General features: G+C 36.3%; 1 pseudogene across 1 annotated transcript in view; it reads right to left on the bottom strand.

Moving 5' to 3' along the window:
- Positions 1-20618, bottom strand: part of LOC310892813 (acyl-CoA synthetase short-chain family member 3, mitochondrial-like) — a 57133-nt pseudogene that overhangs the window by 13480 nt on the left and 23035 nt on the right. The window contains exons 7-8 of the transcript XR_014589259.1: positions 7094-7185; positions 3678-3741 (exon numbers count right to left, since the gene is read on the bottom strand). The product of XR_014589259.1 is annotated as an acyl-CoA synthetase short-chain family member 3, mitochondrial-like (transcript). The remainder of the gene's footprint in view (positions 1-3677; positions 3742-7093; positions 7186-20618) is intronic.

Here is a 20618-nt window from a genome sequence, read left to right as displayed (position 1 = left end):
GTGTATGAACAGCACTCTTCAAAAATTTGTTTTGATTGCAAGTTTGAAAATCATCTCCAGTCCTGAAGCTTTTTCAGACACAAAGAACAACAGCACTGGAACAAGGGTGGAGAAGGGGTAAGAGAAGAGAAGATCTCGAGAATTTACGATTCTGCATGAAATGCCCCTTTAGTTACTTGAAAAAGGTCACAGAAGTAGTTGGCTTCAGTGTGGATTTTGCAGGAAAAAAAAATCTACAGTTTAATGGGGAAGAGGAAAAGCATCAAAAAATTGTTAAAATGCCTGGAAAGAGTTAAAAGTAAAAAAGTTCGAATGCTACCCACATGTATTCAGCTCATTTTTGGACAAATTACACATTGAAAGTCCTACTCATTGTTTTACTTGAAAAGCGAAAAGACAAAGCTGATAAAAACAAAACAAAACAAAAAATAATCACCTAAAATGATCTCCCATACAACACAGGCTAAAGAATGTCATCTACTAAATTCTACCTCAAGCCTGTAACATCTGGTAAAATGAGCGTATCTTTACAATAGATATCCACGTATGACTTAGTGGTGTCAAGGAAAAACACTGTATTCCTAAGAAAGCTGTGCCAATAGCTTATTTGTAAGACATTGCTTTCTAGGGTATAGTCTTTCATTTTATAAATTTAGCAAATTGTTCTTAGGTGTATGGCTGTTAATTACAAAAATGTATTGCAAGTAGTCTAAGCAGGATGACACTTTCTTTAAAGAGTTCTACAAGAAACGCTTTCCTCTCTGCAGCAGTCTTCAAGAAGTGTTTGGAGAACGCTCTCAGACACATGATCTGGTGGTTTGGGGTGGTTTTTTTTTTGGGGTGGTCCTTTGGAGACTCAGGCGTTGGACTCGATGATCCTTGTGGGTCCCTTCCAACTCGGATATTCTGTGATTCTTCTCTTAAATGCAATTTAACTAATGTAATACTTATCAGTTGTCCACTCCAACTTAAAAAAACATTCCAGAATCACTGTATGTGTAATGCATTGTCTCTCCTCTTTCTGAATAGGGAACAGAAGTATTTATGTGATTCTATGCAGTGGAGAATGGTAAAACTAAGTTTTAAATACTTATCACATAAAGCACCATTACAGCAGCACAAAATTAACTACACAAAACGCTAGAGGAAGTGTAACATGGTTATGGACATTCCTAAAAGGATCTAGAGGGAAATTTACTGGTAGACATTACTCTCTGGATAGAATGGATATATGGCAACTGTAGTCCTCTTTCTTTCGTGAATGAACATAAAGAATGAGACAGTGATGACAACTGTCTCATTAAATAAAAATAATAGGTTTGCAATGTTCATAATGAAAAAGAACAAAATTAAGTTTCCCACTGCATTGGAATTTAAATAGTATTTCTCTTTGCTAACATTCCTTTGAAAATTCTCATTGCTAATCACGATTACACATATACACACACAGCTTCTCCGTTTTGTATTAATTATAGGCAGGTCAGAACAAAGCAAGCACAAGTGTGTCACTAAATCAGACTGGTCTTGCTAAAGGAAGTGGAGGTCATTGCTGGTACGATTTTCACTTCAGAATGAATTCTTAGTTAATTATCCTTCACGTCCAAAGATTCTAGCTCAAAAAAATGTAAATGCGGAAACAATTCATATAAACCCACTCTCATGAGCTGCAGTAATCTTCATTTTCCTTTGCCCTTTCGTCATAAATGTTGTGACACTGCATTTGATTACTCTATCCTGAAACACTTGTGAAGTCAAAAATATTATTGCATGTCCAGGTAAATTATCCTCTGTGAGAGTTCTCATCAGTAAAAAATCTTTCCAGAGGGCACAAAGATGATGATTATATGAAAAAACATCTGGTAGGTATGAGTAAAGAAAATAACATACTTGGTGCAGGGAGATGGAGCAATGAGGTGTAAGAACGACCTTTCTAAACTATTTGACTCCTGCCGGATAAAATTAAATTTTAAAACTCTATTTCAAGATCAGGTATTTTAAATACTATACTTATGAGCGCTGCAGGCCTCAAGCAGCCCCCAATAGTCCTTACCAGCAGTTAGACTAGGCTAAAAATAACCAAGATCTGCATCATACCACTTTTGCAGAGCTTGTATTGTAGGCAGTGTGTGGTCATACTACATTCCCAGAAATACTGAAGAATATTTCTCAATTCACATATGTTGCAGGTAAAGCAAATACCTGTGTTTTGTTGTGTTTTGTTTTGTTTTTCTAAAATAGTAGGCCATATTTTGCTGCTGACTGTATGACAGAGGAAGATTCAAAACTATCCTGATTTTCCCACTTCATCACTTCAAGATGCCTGAGGATCCTGGGGTGATAAACAAACCCTGGTAGTAACAAGGATCATCACCACTATTTTTAAGGGGTCTGTATGAGTCTGCTAAAGAAACGAAGAGGGGAAAGGCTTCCTTTGCAGGAGGGCTTTATGAAAACTAGTCCTAATCTAAAAATTAAGGAAAAAAAAAGAAAAACAAAAAAAGTTTTACAGCTAAACAACAATTGAGCTGAATGCAGCAGAAGATAGAAAAAGTGATGACTTAACCTAACAGCCACAGACCTTTATGAACAAAATAACCGACTAAACACTGTCAGGAAATTGTCACTTATTAGAATGAAACCTGGATCAAAACTATTAAGACACTCCAAACCATAATATCCTAAAAACAACTTCTGCTAACAGTCTACAGATTCAAACATTGGACATGTTAAAAACACCCAGAATTGGTCTACCAAAGCTCATCAAAATCTTTGTCTTTTTTTGTTGTTGTTTGTTTTGTTTGTATTTTACAGTTAAGCTGCAGAATGAATTTTAAGAGGTCCTAGTGTCTTGAAAGATTGTCAGAAAAGACACTGAAACAGAAAGATGTGTGACAATTAACCTACACAAAATTGGTTTCATAATGACTTGTTTTGAAACAGTTTAATTTCACCCTTACTACTCTTTCCTCTATTTCAGAATGGATATTATAATAAATAAGGACATGATAATAAAATAACAGTAATGGTACAGGGACACTACTCATTGAGTAATCCAATGCGGAAAAAAAAAAAAGGAAGAAAGGAGGAAGGGGAAGGGGGAAGGGGGAAAGGAGGAAAACCTCCCCACAATTTCCCTATCAGTTTATTTGGCTGCAGCAAAAATCATGCTGGGAAAGATAAAACAACAAATCAATACATAAACACACTTGTAATCCCTTAAGAAAAAGGCTTAAATATTGGGCAGTGTTAGGGAAGATAAATCTTGGCTTTAAAACTTTGACAACAGCCCCAACAGATCTCCTAATGTGACAATATCCACTTCTGATAGGCATATAAATACCAAGATAGTTATGACTCAGAAATGTTATCTACCTGTTTTTAGATATAATTCAGATCATTTGGCAGAGAGTTACTAAGGATGAAATTAATTTCACTTAGCTTTAGGTAGCTAATATTAAGCACCTATTCTAAGCTGTCTGTGTCACCCTTACAGCCAGTGAAGAGACATAAGCATATTTGAAAGGTGATTTCTTCCATCCTAGCTGAATGCCTAAGACAGCTAGGGGCAATTTTCTTTCAAAATACCTTTGTCTATCCACTTGCAAACCTAAGTTTTATTATGGCAACAGTAAGGCACTAAAGAGGCAGAAGTTTCAAAAAATACTTAGTTTGCTTACTTTACCACAATATTTCCTAAAGTCCTCATCTTCACTGGTTCATTATTTTCATCCAGAATCATCACTGTAACAAAAAAATAAATATACGAAGAGAACTCCTGTTAAGTAGAGTATTTATAGGTGGACGACAGTGTCTTCGTTCAAGGATATCAATTTATGTCACAGTTGAGAATGGCAATACACCAAGCAACAAAAGGTATTAAGTAATTTGAGAGTACAAAACTGGATAATCCTATGACCTTATTAACATTCAGCATTAAGTCCAAAAAGTCTTGAATAACACTTGTGCTCTGGGAATAGACAGCACAAAGTCAAAAAGGGAAAAATATAGAACCGAAAATTAAAAGACACCTTCATATTGGAAATTCTAAGCTTGCAAATAATGAAGGATTTTTCAGATATATTACAAGAAAAAGTATTCAGATAACATAAGTAAGAAATAATAACTAAGATTACTGGAGGCTCATCTAGCTGATGTGAGAAGTGCTATTAGCAGTAAATAAATGTGCCTGGTGTTCAAAGGCTCTCAGGAGACTCAGAAAGATGGTCCACATGACAAGGTTATTCTAGTCCAACACAAAGATGTATTTTACCTTGTGAATTACTCAAAGCTGTGCAGCAGCATAATGCTAGACAACACCAAAAAATCCAGACCTTTGAACAGAAGACTTTTCCCCAGATGACAATGAGCCATCACCTTCAGATCGTATCTTGGTATGAAGTATGTAGGCTTCTGAGGAAAACTGCCTGAAATGGCCTCCTCAGGGCAGTCAGCTGGGAAATCCACTACAACCACCCTTTTCATCTGAAGGCATAGGGATAAGGAAGAATTGTAGATAGGCCACAGTACTTCTTAACTAGAGTACCAACTTGGCCTATGATAAATGGAATTAAACAAAATGAAATGACTAAACCATGGAAAAACAGGGAGGAATGGTTCTGACAGACTAAGCTGACATGGATTTAAAAACATGCTTTTTGAAGTCTGCCCAAGCAAAGAAAGCTATGTTCAGCTGGAATTAAACTAATACAAATAATCTTACACTCTGTATTAAAAAGTTACAGAGGAAATGGGGAAAAGAGGATGACAGACCTTTGACTAAAACCCTGCTAAGAGTCTTATGAGTAATATCATATCTTATCTGTCCAAAGAATAGAAAAAACTGTAATTTACTATTTCTGGATGAAGCCACTTCTTTACAGAGAATGGTGTTTTTTAAGTGACTGAAGAGCCTGCTGAAAGCAACAGCTCAGCACACAGACACAGGCAAGTCAACCACACCGGTTTTACAATTCAGTGACTTGGAATCTTGTATCATTTTAGATGTTGTAAGAACATGGTAACGTTACATTTGGAGAATTTAGACTTAGAACACGGAAAGACAAAGACCCACTCACCTGTTATCTTTCAACGCTTCCCTAATCCCCAGTTTATTTTTCATGTTTTTATTATATTAAAGTAAAATCTAAACAGTTTATTTTATTAGGGTAGCAATTCCAGCATTTATTCTCCTCCTCACACGCAGTTTATTTTGATGTACAAAAATCTGGGGAAGGTGGGTACTACACTGCTTACTCTTGAATTACTGAAAAAGTGACAGTACTTCTAAATGCAGGACTTGCTTCAGTTTGTGAACAATGCAATGAAATTATCTGAAAAGATTCAAAGAAATCAATTTATTTCAGCAGTATGACAGGAAGGAAGTCTACTTAAGTAGACTTTGTAACTTTCTGTTTACATCATAGCATAAATAAAACAAAACTTTAGCAATGTCCAAAAATCATTACCAGTTGCATAATCTAAGAATACAAAATCTATCTTCTAATGCATAAGGCATAAGGAACTCTTCTAATTAATACAGTAACAGCAGCCAAAACAACATCAAAACAGATGTGGGTGACAGCGAGACAGCTGTCTGCAGAGAGTAATTTCAAAAGATCCACTACTTAATGAATGGCTGCATTACAGGACATAATTGGCCTCAAACCAGTAAATAAAAAAAGTGCAGTTCTTTCCTAAATCTTTAGTGAATTTCAGTGTTCATTTTATTTTTCTTTTTTATTGCATGTTTAAGATATTTCCTCTGTTCTATTTGAAGTAATTCCTTACTTACACTCCATGTCATGTTTCAAAAAATTCATGTGAAGTTTTTATATTCTTGTTACTCATACATTTTGGGACAGGACATTTTCTAGCATGTGTCATACCTTCTTCCACTCTTCCCTATTTATTACAACTGTAGATGAACTTCACAGCTTGGTTTTAATGCTGTTTTTAACCTGGTGTTTGTCTTCACGCTAAGTGCTAGAACCCAGAACCGCTGAAAGTATTTTCTTCAATGTTCATTTCCATTTCTTCCATCTATTAGGAGAAAAAATAGCTAAGCTGTTTCTGCCCAAGAATGTGAGAACCTTTTCTGAAGACAGTTTGATCTTTAAGAAATGTAATTATTATTTGGACTTCAAGTAACTCTTGAGAACTGTGTTAAGATCAGGCTTCCTAGGTATGAAAACATTTTTGCATTCTTAATCCTGTAGCTGTACCCTCTACAAACAAATAGCTTCCAGACAATGAGTGCTCTCACTTTTACTGCTGGATCATAATCTACCATTTTCCCAGCTGGAAATAAAAACGCTCTACAAGTACTCAAAGATAATGTGCTTAACATCTCTCTCAAATATGAGTCCATACACCTGTACATACAGTCAGCAAACTATTTTTGATTAATAAAGAATGAAAGAAAAAGGATTCATATCCTTGCCAGGTTGCTTGTTAGTTCACTCGTGACACATTTGTGGAAGACACAGACCTCACAGTAAGAATTCTCTTTGTGCACTTTAGGATACTTCTCATATAAAACTGTAGCACCAAAAGAGAATCTAATCAATAAGTCTCTGAGACATAGTTATTTGACATACATCTTCCAAAACAAAACTATTTAGACTCTGAAAATTGAAAATACAGATATGACAAAACATTCAAAGTACAAGTTACAGCAATTATTTGTCTAGTTATCATTTCCTCTTCTGCTGATGGTTATGACTAACATTTTTCTTCCTGCTGTGCCAATACAGTTTTACTGCTGCTTCTCATTTAATTCTGTGCAATTGTAGGTAATGCCTTAAAGCACAGCATTTTTTTCATATCTTTGTTATATCCAGCTTAGAAGTATGTGGTAGCCCTTTTATGTAACAAAGGTAGGAGTAGTTTCTCAATGTTTTGGAGAATTACTCTGAATTTCTTAAGCACAGTCACATTCCACGACACACAAAAAGGCAGCTTCCTGTTACAAGAAGGAGGAAAACGTGTTAGCAAGACTGTAATTTGCTTTCCCAATGAAGTCTTAGATTAAAGCGCACTTACTCAGGAATATAAGCAATAACCTTTTCTAGCAGCATACTTGGCACAGTCTTACCATTGTATCCTGGCACTGGTTTTCCTGCTTGTCCAGGTGGAGGCGTTGTAGAGTTTCCCAGACCAATACAGGAAGTGGTAATTGCAGAACCAGATTATGGTAAAAACACAAATACATCAACCAAGATTGCTTCTTGTGTCATTGAGTATTTATTGTTTCTAAATTTTGCTTCTAGCTCAGCGTATCACAATTAAAAAAATAAAAATAAAAATGCCAGACAAGCAATGGAAGATTTAGAATTCAAGAGCTTCGTATCTGTTATCTAATAAATATGAGTTCATCACAGAAATCTGCGTTCTTCACAGGCGAGCTTTTCCATTCCATAGGAAACAATCAAAAATACAAACATTCTGCATTACACCTTTAGCTTATTCTGCTATGGGTATGACGTTATACCACACCAGTAGGAAACTGCCTACAGCAAAGCCATGACAGAAATACTGTGTACGGCAGGCGTATTTCAGGGGTTGTTTTACAAAACAATATCTCTGGAAAGAATGAATTCCAGAAAAAACATCAATCCACTGTTGGTTGATTATCTTATCACTGTAGGGCAGTGATATCAAAGTATCTGTTCTTTTACTGTGGAGCTGAAAAATTCTACACATTCTGAGGTTTGGAAGGTAAATAAACACAAAATCTCCACAACAATTATTGGTCAGCAAAATCATAAAAAAGGAAAAACTTCACAACATTTATTGTAAATAATGCAGAAAATTCAGGAATACCTCTTTCATAATCCTGGGGGTCTCACTAGTATTTCTTGGTGAGAACTATTTCAGGCAATAAAAAGATTCAAGAAGAAATAAGGTAGAAAAGTCAGACCTAAATTTCATGTTGCCAAAATAAACTTGAAAAGAATCCTGTAAGGAATGCGAATCAAACTGCTCCAAGATTCTGTGATCATAATCCAGTTGTTTTCTCCTCCATCTACAAACACATCTACAAACATTAAAGTTTTACTAATGACAGCATATTAGAGTTTTGTTGTGTTTATTTATTTATTTATTTATTTTGCCAGAAGACAAATATCTCTTGGTTTTTGAATCTTCGGAAGAAATGCATTCCTCTAACTGCAGATAAATAACTTAAACACTTGCACTGCATGCCTTTGCTCCCTGTGTGGAGCTCGCTGAAGGCAAGTAGGTCTGGAATCCCTGCTTCACTGGTAACATAAAATACCTTCTTCAGACAGCATGAATATCCCCTGTAGTGCCTACACCTTCCTAATTATCCCCACAGTTAGGCAGCTACAAAGTCCTCCCTTCTCACCCACCCCCTGTTTTTTCCCCTTAAGAAAGTTCAATTTCACATAATGCTTTTAGACTACAAGAGCTATTATTAAGAAAAAGGAATAATAAAAAAAATATTGTCATATAGCAGAGTCTAAGTTTGAAAAAAGACCAGTTCTCCTTCCTTTCCCTGTAAGAAAAACAGAAATTTATTTGAATGCTGCTATAACTCTGAGCTGTAGGGAAAAAAAAAAGTGTAGGTGGCTATAGATATTAGCAGGGACACAATATGGGGCTAGCCCTATAAAAATGCAGTTTTATCATTCTGGAGATGTCCCAGGTCTCAGGTCACTTGACCCGGAATTCATAGTCCACATCATGCTCAAGTTTCAACACAGCTAAGCAGGTTTGTGTTCAGCTCTGTATTTGGGCTCTGATCAGTAAGCCCAAATTTATCTTCAGTTCTCTTGTATTAGTTCACTAGAGTTGTTTTTGCTTTGAATTTTCTCAGCTTCCACAGTATTTCTCTGCCACTTCAGAAGTAGTTAAATGACTACTCAATTGCTTAAAGAAGCAAGAGCAAGAACAAAACCACCACGAGTTTGTGTAATATTAAGTTAGGTGTTAGTAAGTAGCTGAAAATTAGCATTAACATTGCACAGTTATGCTAGGGCCTAACTCCAGCTGCAGAGCACAGACCAAGAATTATCAACCCTCAATGCTAAAAAGTTTGGTTGGTTGCTTCCCATTTTCCATTGTTCTATTTTTCTACATAATGCGCATTTCCCACACAAACACTGATCTTGTTTTTTTTCTTTCCTTTTTTTTTTTTTTTCCAAAAGAGCAGAACATCCAAGCTGCAATTATAGAGATGACACAACATGAACACGACCTAATGTAGTCAGCAAGTGATCATGCTGAAAGCTGCAGGAAGAGAAACCCGCAATTTATTCAGCAGTTTCAGAGCTCTATATTCTACACAATACTGAAGTCACTGATCTCAACTTTTTCCCTTTTTTTCCTTAGAGCAGAATGAAAAAAGGTATATTCCTTAGAGAAAAGTGAATTGGAAAAGACAGTGGAAGGGACAATTTCTTTTTGACTGCATTGGCAGAAAAGAAGTGATGGCACAGATTATATCTTGCTTTACATATTGCAAGGCAAGAGCTAAAAACCATACTGTAACAGATCAGATGAGAAAGGTACTCATCAACAAAATGCAGTCATTAGATTCACTGTTGAGAGAGAAGGAACACAGCACCACTGTAACCGGATGCACCAGTAAGATTTAGCATGACTCAGGAACTGACAGAGATTTCTAATTGCAGAGCTCTCAATCAAAAAACCCTTGGGGAAGAAGGGGAATATGTGAAATTTCTGAAAATTAGTTTGGATTTGTTTGGCTCTTTGATACACTGCTAATTAAAAGAATACAAACTAGAAACGAAACATGGTCATACTAGTTTGTGTTTCTGCTTTTTGGAAAACAGTGAACAAGACTGAATGTAAGCCCATTTATTCTAAACAAGAATCACAAGTTCTAAAACTTTCTGAGTAAGTCTTTAAAATTGCTGCTGTTTCTTCTATTGTCTTCTCAATAACCAGTAGGAATATATCACTTTCACATTTACCCAGTGCTCTAATCTCTAGGCTATGCATTCAATTCCCATGGGTCAATAAGACTTTTTATATACATGAAAAAAATATGGCTTGTTGGTATTTGGACCAGATACTAATTAAGAGAGAGAATCCCAGAAGCATCCACTCTTTATGTTAGGTTAACCGTTCCTGAATGCTAAAGATTCTCTTATGAAATAGAAGCACCAAGGAGTATTGCCAAAGAATTGCATGCATCTTTGCGCTGTACATTTCTTAGGAAATCAATGTGTATCTTTCAAACAGGATGCTGGATTGAAATATCAATTTCCCAAACCAATCAGAAAACAGCAACTGCTTTCCAGAACAGCATTTTTCATCAAGGAAAAAACAGCCTGACTTGAAAGAATTGAATAGAAAATCCTGCTGAAAAGAAATCAACACTGTTCAGAAGAATACAGAAAAACAACTACTGATGAGAAATTTTCCTTACCAATTACGTATACTACAAGTTCTGTGTGGCCATTTTTTATATTTCCAATAAGCAAAGCTGCTTAAGAATCTTTGTTTGAATTAAGTTTGCTTTATTTACAATTAAGGTCAGGATTTATATGCAGGTTACAAGACACAGGTCAGAAAGTAAAAACAGCAGCAGTTTGAAGTAGGATAACATTTGTCAAATGGACGTTGTATTCCATCCACCCCTTACACCAGGTGTCTAAGTGTGCACACAGATATCCCTTACTTGACTCATTTGTTTATAGTTGGAGAGTCTCTGAAATTATTGTGCAGTGTCTAGACAGATTCCCAATACCACAATCTTTAGGAACTTGCATATATTTAATGTAACAAATAGAAGAGTAGATCTGTCTTCGATCAATCCCTTCTGCACACATCTAAGGTGCTAGCCTTCCACTCCCTATGCGAGCAAGTCAGCAGCCCTCCGGCTGTGGAAGGCTTTTCAGGGACAACTGGATCATAAACCCAATTTACTTCTTGCCCGACACCTTATAATGTGACAATGAAACAGCTATTTAGAAGAGCAATGTTTCACAACTAGTCTGAACTACAGTTCAGATGGTGAACTACATTCAACATCTGCTTTGAGTTACAATGGAGGGAATATATATACCTCTGAGAATAATGAAAAGCACTTTACTGAGACTTGCAAGACAGAATAACTGAGAGATTGTCTTAAAATCATAGCTGTTAAAATGTCCCAGGTCCCTCCTTACATCTCTACTTTCAGGATAGGGGTTGATCTAAAGAAAATCACCCTCGAATTTCAAAGACGTGCCTCTCTCTACATGTAAGAGAAAGATATTATTTCAAAGAGATTTCAATATTATTGTGCTATATTGGACACTTAATGGATAGACTGATACAGGCATTTTTGTTGCATTTGTGTCTCTGAAAGCAATTCTTACATTACTGAAAGCACTGCTGATGCAGAAGCAAAGCATGCATTTGCTTATGAGTACTACGGGAAGTCTGTATGCCTGACTTTATTCATCACAATTCCTCCATCTGCCCACATGCCTGACTTGAAGAAGCTGGGCTTTGCTAAATGATGCAGAGCAACAGCTAGTAGTTCTGTGCCCCAAATAGTCTTGCTCATTCACAGTACACATTCAAGTTCAATCAAAATAAACAGTTTTGAATTAACTCACAACTTTCAAGATGAAAAATGCCCTGTACCATTTACAATTTCTAAACTGTCTCATGTTCTTCAATATAATAAACTGTTAGACTGCTAAAATATTTTATTTTCTGCTGGGATATACTTAGGGAAAATACACTTCACTCCGACATTAATATTTGGGTTTGGGCTGCACTAAGTGACTACCGTATGGCTGAATTTGTCAGGATGCCACATATAGATGCTTGAAGCATGCAGAAGAGGTGGCGAGTTCTTATGTAGCAGAAGATGAAGAAAAGAAAAAGGAGCAATTGTCATACATTAACACATTAACATGTACAGTAAATGTAATAAACTAAATTCTTACTGTGGCATTTTCCTGGCAAAGTTGTCATTTTGGTTGAGGGAAATTACTACAGCAGAAGACAACACAGATAAAGTAGAGACAAAGGTCTACAGAAGGGAGGAAGCTTAGGCAGTACCCATTAACATGCAGTATGCATCCACACAGCAAGAAGACAGCTCTGAAAACTCCCTGCACATGCTCCCTCCACACAGTGGTCATTTTAGTTATGCCAGGAAGGATGGAATGAAGAAATCAATAATGTACCAGGAACATATATTCTCAGCATGGCAACAACTAATGGGCACCCAGAAACAGAAAACCACAGTACCAGATGAGTTCTAGCACTCAAAATCCACATCACAGCATGCCATGCTGCTTCCTTATAAGAAAACTAAACCTAACACATCACAGAAATATGTACTGGGGAAGACTCTGACATTCAGGGACCAGCTCATCAAGTGTTCATACAGCCCTTGTGTTCTTCATCCTTCAGCATACAACTGCGTACATTTGTCAGTTTCCCAGGTGATTCTCCATCATTAAAACCCAAGCAAGCTTCCAATTCTCTGACTGCACTAGCAGTAGGTGGCCTCATTCATAACTTCTGATTTAGCACTGTTAAGCCGTGATAAATTATAGATGGGCATATTGCTGGGCTGGTAGCCCAAGCACCACTTTATTCTTATGCTCACTGGTCTTGGAAGAGAATTTCAGATAATCTTTTTACAGTATAGCTCAGCCATGCCTTCAGCAGACACTCAAAAACATCAACTGCATAATTTTGCCATAAAGTTTTTTGCATCTTTTTCCTAGAAGATATCTATATTCTCTGCAGAGCTCCAGGTTGACACCTAATGAAGTATTTATTAATGTGTAGATATACCAAGTACACTTGGCTAGTGCTGGGCATTTCACTGCAAATAGTCTGACCCTAATTATCCATCAAAATTAAAGCAAGGAAATGACACCTGGCCACTCTTACCCCAGCACCATACACGGCAAAGAGGTACACAGGGGTTGGCTGATCCCAAGGGAGTGGGATGTGATGCTGGGCTGTAAGCAGGAAGACTGCCAGAAAAGTACAGTACAGATGAATCCATATTGTCAGTGTACATTGATATGCAATTATTTTTACAGCCTTCTAAGATTAAAGGCTAGCAAAAATTGCTTTTTTAGATATATGATAATCATATCAAGAAATTCTCCATTTCTTTTACCTACTCCCTCTTCAATATACTTAAGCCTGTCATCAAATGAAGTGAAATTTTATGACAGAGCTTATATTTACTGAAATTTTAATCTTCTTCTTAACATATTTAGCAGAGTACTACAGCGAATTATAAGAGAGAAATGAGAAAAGCCACAAGAGGACAACAATGACTGAAGAATCTGGAGACCTGTAAATTCTTAAGGATTCCCTGATTCAGTTTTACTAATGCTGTCAGAAAGAAAGTGTGAAATTAAATCTAATTCACACATTATGCACAATTAGGTTAGAGTAAAGACAATCTGTCATCCTAAACTGTGAAAGGCTTTGCTGAATAATAGCGAAACTTCAAAAACTGTCATGCATCATTTTGTATTTCATTTCAACCCTTATTTTTGAGAAGTGTGATGGATGCAGCAGATAAATTCTAGAACAGTGACAGCAATTACCATTTATTTTTCCTCCATCTGACTTTATTCTTAACTTACTCCTCTTGTGAATTAAACTCATACAGAATCAACACAATACATACAAGGTACATACAGAATGTCAAAATACAGTGAGTAGTAGGGGTCTATCCTAATAGCAAAACCCAAAAGAAATACCCAATTTTAGGTGAGGTACACAAGCTGAGCAATTTGTAATCAGGACTTCCATAGGTACTCTTTTTCATACATGTTTTATAGGGAGTTTTGAAACGCCTTACAAAAATATGTAAAGCTAGTGTGAAGCATGTGCAGGAAACCAACTGGAAAGAAAAAGTCAGCTAAGACTTTCTTGCGCCAGCCTTAGAGACGCTATCATACCTAAAGCACGATTTTTCCTTCAGGCTGCCTACCATTTAGATTACATTCATTCGGCAAATCAGAACAGACTATTTGTTACCTTGTGGTGGGACAGCTGTAAAACGCTTATTACTCTCACTATTACTCTACAAAGCAGTGTAACAAATTAACTGTAAGCCTCATGGAAAAACAACTGTTTTGTTCACCTTATTCTTCACATCCAAGTGAAAATAAATTCAACCTTTCTCACTGTGTTAATTTGTATACAGTACCTTAAAAAATTGCTGAATTGCTTAATTTTCTCTACTCAGAAACTGTGATACATTAACTACCAGAAAAAATGCATGGCAAAGAGACATAAATAGGAAATTAACCCATTTCTAAAAGGGTGACTGAAGAAATCAGAAAGACATGTTAATTAAGCAGACTGTCCAGTACTTGTGCATTTGCACAAAACAACCAGTGCCTGCAACAAAAATTTGCATTCCTTCTGGTTATGGCTACTTACTGTTCCTTATTCACTTCCATTTCAAGTTTTCCTTATTCTCCATATTCTTTAATGTACAGTAGCATCAAGAATGCTTAAACAACAGGGCCATGCAGTACAGACACCACAGAAAACGTTTACTGTCTTAAAGGCAGAACAAACAAAAGCGTAAAGGGACAATGATGTGACAGCCATATTCATTTTAATTATCCAACATATGAAGAAGGCTAATTTTGCAATTAAAATGCACAACCGGACAATCAGTTGCACAGCTGACTTGAGTTGATTTAAATGCACATCAGCGCAGATCACGGAAAAACAAAATAGGTTCTCATTATCATTCTGCACCTTGGCTGTACTTTCCCATCTTTCTTTTTTTTCCAGCATGAATACTCCCATGCTTTTATATGGAACTGGATGAACTGACAAAGGTTTAAAAAAATGTTCTTCCTTTTAGCTAGGTTAGTTTTTGGCTGATATTGCTCACCACACAGCCACATGGGTGCTAGGACTGGCCTAAACGAAGGGGTACAAACAAATAGCCAGAGATAATCTCCCTTTTTCAGGGTTGGTTTCCACTTCCCATTCACAATATCACACACCCACAGTGCAAAGCCATTTATTTCAGTATGTTTCATCAAAACAGGAATAGGATCATAAGTATTGTCTCCCCCACAATCCATTTGTCCATTTGTCCCTGATTCAGAATATCACTTTACATTTTAAATGACGAATGCAACACAGGTACACATTTAAGTGCTTCCATAAAATGGGCCATTTTTCTGGAACAGAGCTTTAGCAACAACTAGCTTACTCAAAGCTCATCTAGGTAGTTATTCCATTGGTTTCACTTTATTTCAGATTCTAACCTTCAGCTGTGTTGATGAATGCCTCCCACCTCAGCTGGGACACAATTCCCCACCTTTAGAAGTGAATATTGCATTATGTTGCAAGTTGCATGAATTAAATATATTTTAATTTTTTAAATGAATGGGCAGGCATTCCCATATTATTAGGCACGCATACAGTGCTGAGTACGACAGCTTCAAGCTTGTTTGCACAATCTAGGAATTATCATATTAATATCAACTTGACTGTGGAGCCATGTTAATACCTGTACAACAACAGCTGTGCGCAGCTAGCCAGAAACAGAGTATTTGCCTCATTTCTTGCAGATGTACAGAAGCTTAGGAAAACTGCAAAATAAGCTAAAGCTATTTGAAAATCTGAAGCCTGTTTCTCAAAAAAATCCATTTGTTTATAAAGTAATATATTTTCTGAAGTGCCTGAAGTGCCTGAGTTTCCATGCTTATTTTTAGAATTGAAAGTCAGATAAGAAACAAGTAATTTTTGAAGTATTTCTAAATGTTTCAAAGCACTTGTAGGCATAATGCATCAATTACCATGAATACATATTACACTTGTGAAGGCCAAATACTTCTTGTATAATGATTCTATTGCTACATTTGATCCATTCATTTAAAAATAAAATCAACCCCCCAAAACATTAGAATTCCCTCAAGGCTCCCTTTCATGATTTTATCCAAATACAGAACATATTTACAAACTGTGCTGTGTGGAGGGGTATCATACATACATACAAGGCCTCTGAAGATTTCAAAGCACATCCAATCAAAATCGCCAGAATAAATGTACAAAATACAGTTTAGTTAGCTATATATATATATCAATCAGCTTAGTTAAATGTTGGTGGACCGTGGCAATTATCAAAATAAAATTATCCAAAAAAGGAAATAACAACAGTCATCATGAACTGGCAAGCTAGTCACAAAACACCTGAAGTTTATGCATTCATTTTCTAATAAACATACCTGGCTCCTTTGCTATCAAATAGTAATTTGTAATGTACGTCTTATAACTTGTGTATAGCAAAATGTGGTTTTGTGGTCATATTTTGAAGATGTCATATAGCATGTTTGAAGATGTCAGGAAATGCACTGAATTATAATACGCTTTCAGACTGCAAATGAATTTCAGATTTTTATTTCCTTCCTACTGTAATATCATAACCGATACGTGATGAAGTACTAAGAGATAAATGGAGATTATAAAAAGTAATTACACGTCTCAGTGCTAACAGTTTACTGTTTAATCGTTTGGGGAAATCTTAATATATTGTATGCATAGTAATACTACCAAGATAGAAAAGACAGATAAAATTACTACTATGCAATTCACAATATATTTTTTTCTGTATCTGGGTTTAACATCTTAGAAACTCCTGTTCTCTCTCTACTTTCACTGGGCAGCTCTAAATCTTGTAAAGGATTATTCCTTACAAGCAGTAGATTCATGCAGCTTACTACTAGTGTTTCTGTTCTCAAATCATCTGAAAAAAATCATCTACTTTACACTAATGAGGGCTTTACTCTCTGAGCTACAAAAAAAGCAGTTGCCATGCAACAGGAATGAGATCAGCAACCTGTAACATCTTCACACACACAAACTGGAGGTGCTGCCACAGCTTGTCTCCTTTGGGCACTTGAGGCTGCTCTACTCTCACTTAACACACTAGCTCCTAAAGGTGTCCTCTCTTCTTCATTTGCCTATGCAGGGCACTCTAAACGTTGTTCATGGATGAACTCTGTCACTTAAGTTTGCTTTACAGTTCTTTTATTCTCAGTCATCTCAACCATACAAATAAATTTTTTAAAAGCAGAAAAACATGAATAATGCTTCATTCATATTAATGGATGCCCCTGGCTGCATGTGGAAAGGCAATCAGAAGTGATTAAGATTAATAAGCACAGAGAAACTGAAGTCAAATGGGAACAGAAAAGCTTAAGGTACTTTCTAATTATTTTAAATTAGAAAATGTCAGTATACGTAAGACAGAAAACTGAAATTGTACATGAGACAACACGTTTGATACTGAATTTTTAATCAACACAGAAGAGGTGCTCACCAGTGGGAGGAAAAAAGACAGAACACCCAGGTGGAAAAGAGAGAAAAGAGAATTCCCAGGAATTTAAAGACAAGAGGTGCTTTTTTTTTTTTTTTTTACTAGAAGGACCTGGTGTGTTTACTGGCTAACATGCTCAGAGTACAGTCAATTCCATAAATAAAAACAAGAGATCCCACCCCCACCCTTTTTTAAAAAATTATTATTATTTTTATTCCAAGCCACAACATTCCTCCTCTCACTGAACCAGTATCATCTTTGCAACCTGGGATGTACATGTGGATTCAGGTCTCCCATGTCCCATGCTGAAAAGGAGCAGTTTCCCCTCTCTTTCCCTCCATGTCTGAATGCTAACATTACTTAAATACTGAGAAAGAGAGGCACTGAATGCTCTTCATAGGTTTAAGAGATTGGTTGGCTTGCCCAAAGCAATTTTACTTGGCTCATTAGAAAACTGAAGTTACATTAAATTACATTGGCTCTTTGAAGTTACATTAAATTAGAATAGAATAGAATAGCGTAGAGTAGAGTAGAGTAGAGTAGAGTAGAGTAGAGTAGAGTAGAGTAGAGTAGAGTAGAGTAGAGTAGAGTAGAATAGAATAGAATCGGATAGTTCACTTGGAATGAATGACCGCGTTTCTCCTCTCCCTCTACATGAACACCTGTTACAAGTTCAGTTATCCACAAGATTATGCTCTGAGACCTCTGCAATTCAGGGCTACATAGCTGCAGAATTTTCCACAGAGTAATTCCAAGTTTTAAAGAACTGTTTTGTAGATTAGTTTCCACCAAAAGCAAAATATGATCTTAGTCTACAGGATACAAACGTCTTTAAAAGCAAGAACAGAATGTGCACTGAGGAACTATCTGATAACATAAAACAACAGTCTGAACTCTGAAAGAAATCTCTGCCAGCCATCTGAGCACCTAGATCTGAGCATCATCTTCCATCTGAGCTCTAGATGCTTTGGTTACGTAACTCCACAACTGCAACTCTGACAAAAAAATATAATAAAAAAAAATCCAAGAACTGAATCTTTTGCTGTAAATGAAACTGTTACCTTTTGTTTAATTTGCTTTTCCTGTTGCCTCTTTCTCTGAAAATTTCATCCTTTTTGATGGACTGAAACGCACATCTGCACAGTTTTGACCCAGGCAAAGCAGAGATAACTGAAGAACAAAATGTAGAACCCAATTGTCAAATGGGGGACGATGGATGTCTACATTGACAAGGTAACTCACCTGAAGAACAGTTCTGTAGCAGAAACCTGCATAGATTACCTAACAGAGTTCAGCTGCAAAATCCGTCTTTCTGGATGCTCACAAGAATATTATGCACAACGTTGCCAAGACAACACAATGGAAACTGAAGACAGGGGACCAGACCATGCTGCTTGGAGGCCACATTAATAAACTCTTCTGCTTAAATGATTGTAGTAGGAAATAATTCATTGAAATATATTACACTGTGTATATTTTTTATACTGATTTCAATGGTACAATTTTCTGTTTGTATAGTCCTAATAAAATAACAGTATGACCAGTAGTCCTGTGGAACTAGAACTGGCACAGGTTGCCCAGAGAAGCTGTGGATGCTCCATCCCTGGAGGTGTTCAAGACCAGGCTGGATGGGGCCTTGGCCAACCTGGTCAAGTCGGAGGTGTCCCTGCCCATGGCAGGTTGGTTGAAACTAGATGATCTTTAAGGTCCCTTCCAACCCAAGCCATTCAGTGTTTCCATGAAAACTGAAAACGTGCACAATCTTCTTGTAGTTCTGCCTCTTAGTGAGCTGACAGTCAGAACACTTAAGGCAATCGTATCACAACATGAAACAGCTGATTCTCCAACTTGAACCCCCTACGCTTGCATGCTCTGTAACTTAGATTCCTGTAGTATAAGAAGTACACAACCAAAAATAAATAAAAAAGCCCCCCAAAAAACATGTCTCTTGACTGGCATTTTATACACTTCAAATTTATCCCTGAATTTTTTCTTTGCATCCTATATTTATTATGAAGAAGTGGAAATCTTACTTGCTAACTTCTAAAAATGTCAAAAAAAGTGTAAAAGACTCATTTTATTTCTTTCTGCTACAAATACTGAATAGCTACCATGGAAGCAGCTAGGAATGTTTAACACAAGCTTTCAGAGCATCTGTGCTTCCGCAGCTCTTCACACCTTCATTGCTGTTTATTTATTTATTTATTTATTTTTTTATTCTTGATTTGAAAGCTAGATCCAAAACCAAGGTAACCCACATTTCTTTGTATACTGAGACCGCTCCAAAAAATTTGACACAGTGAGTACAGCTTAAACATTGTTTAGGTTATTTCAAATAGATTTGGCAAAGTTCCTTGCGAAGCTCCTAGCAGGAATACTGAAATGCAGCATCATTCTCTATAAACATCATCACACACAGAGACTTAGAACAAGGTCTGAAAGACACTTTTTGTTTTCCTTCACAAAAACTCAAAATACCATAAAACACATGTAAATACGACATAAAAATCTATCTCTGAGCACAGAAAACTGTTTTCTAACACCGAATTTGCAGTGGCTTCCTGAATAGCTTGGGATAGGCAAGATACTTATCTTTCTCAATTTAACGTCTGCCAGACTGGAATAACTTTTGTTACTTCACCAGGGTGTTGAAAGAATTAATTTACTTGTGTTTGCACAATGATTTTGAAAATGAAAATTGCTATTTAAATACTAAGTGCCATTTTGTATAAATAAGCAAAAACAAAACATCTGCACAAATCCAAAACAAGATTATCCTCTCCCCATGTACAGATGAGTACAGGATCTGAAAGGGCTGTTCTTTCTTTCACTGCCACGTCTCCAAAGAAAACAACAACTGCTTAGCAGTCCTTATTTCCTAAAATCCTATGTGCCACTTATTGATCCTGTGACATGCATTGCACATCTTTTAAGATGTGCTAACTATATTTGCAACACAAATATTCAAATAAAAAAAACGTTATTGATGAAGACATTGACACAAATCAAAGCTGTAATCAATTGGGCTTTCCTGGTGTAAACACCTTGAAGGCCTCTAATGAAAGTTTCCTTTCATTTCCACTGTTTCAATTCACAATGATTTCATATACTCCATAAATCTTTTGAAGACAAAATTAAAGACTTTACCTAGATTTTTAAATAACTTTTATATTCCCCTTTCTCTTTTTTATAGTACCTTAGCATGTCAAACTTTTACTTCCTTTCACTCACTTCTGCCTCCAAATAGTGACTCAGTCACCTATACTCTGCAAAGCTGATCTCTTCCCTACTTAGCTCAGTCATAAGCAAG

The sequence above is a fragment of the Anser anser genome (genome assembly GCF_964211835.1).
Source record: "Anser anser genome assembly, chromosome: 1".
NCBI lineage: Eukaryota > Metazoa > Chordata > Aves > Anseriformes > Anatidae > Anser > Anser anser.
Note: the sequence above shows the minus strand (reverse complement) of the source record. Positions and strands in the feature narration are given on the sequence as shown.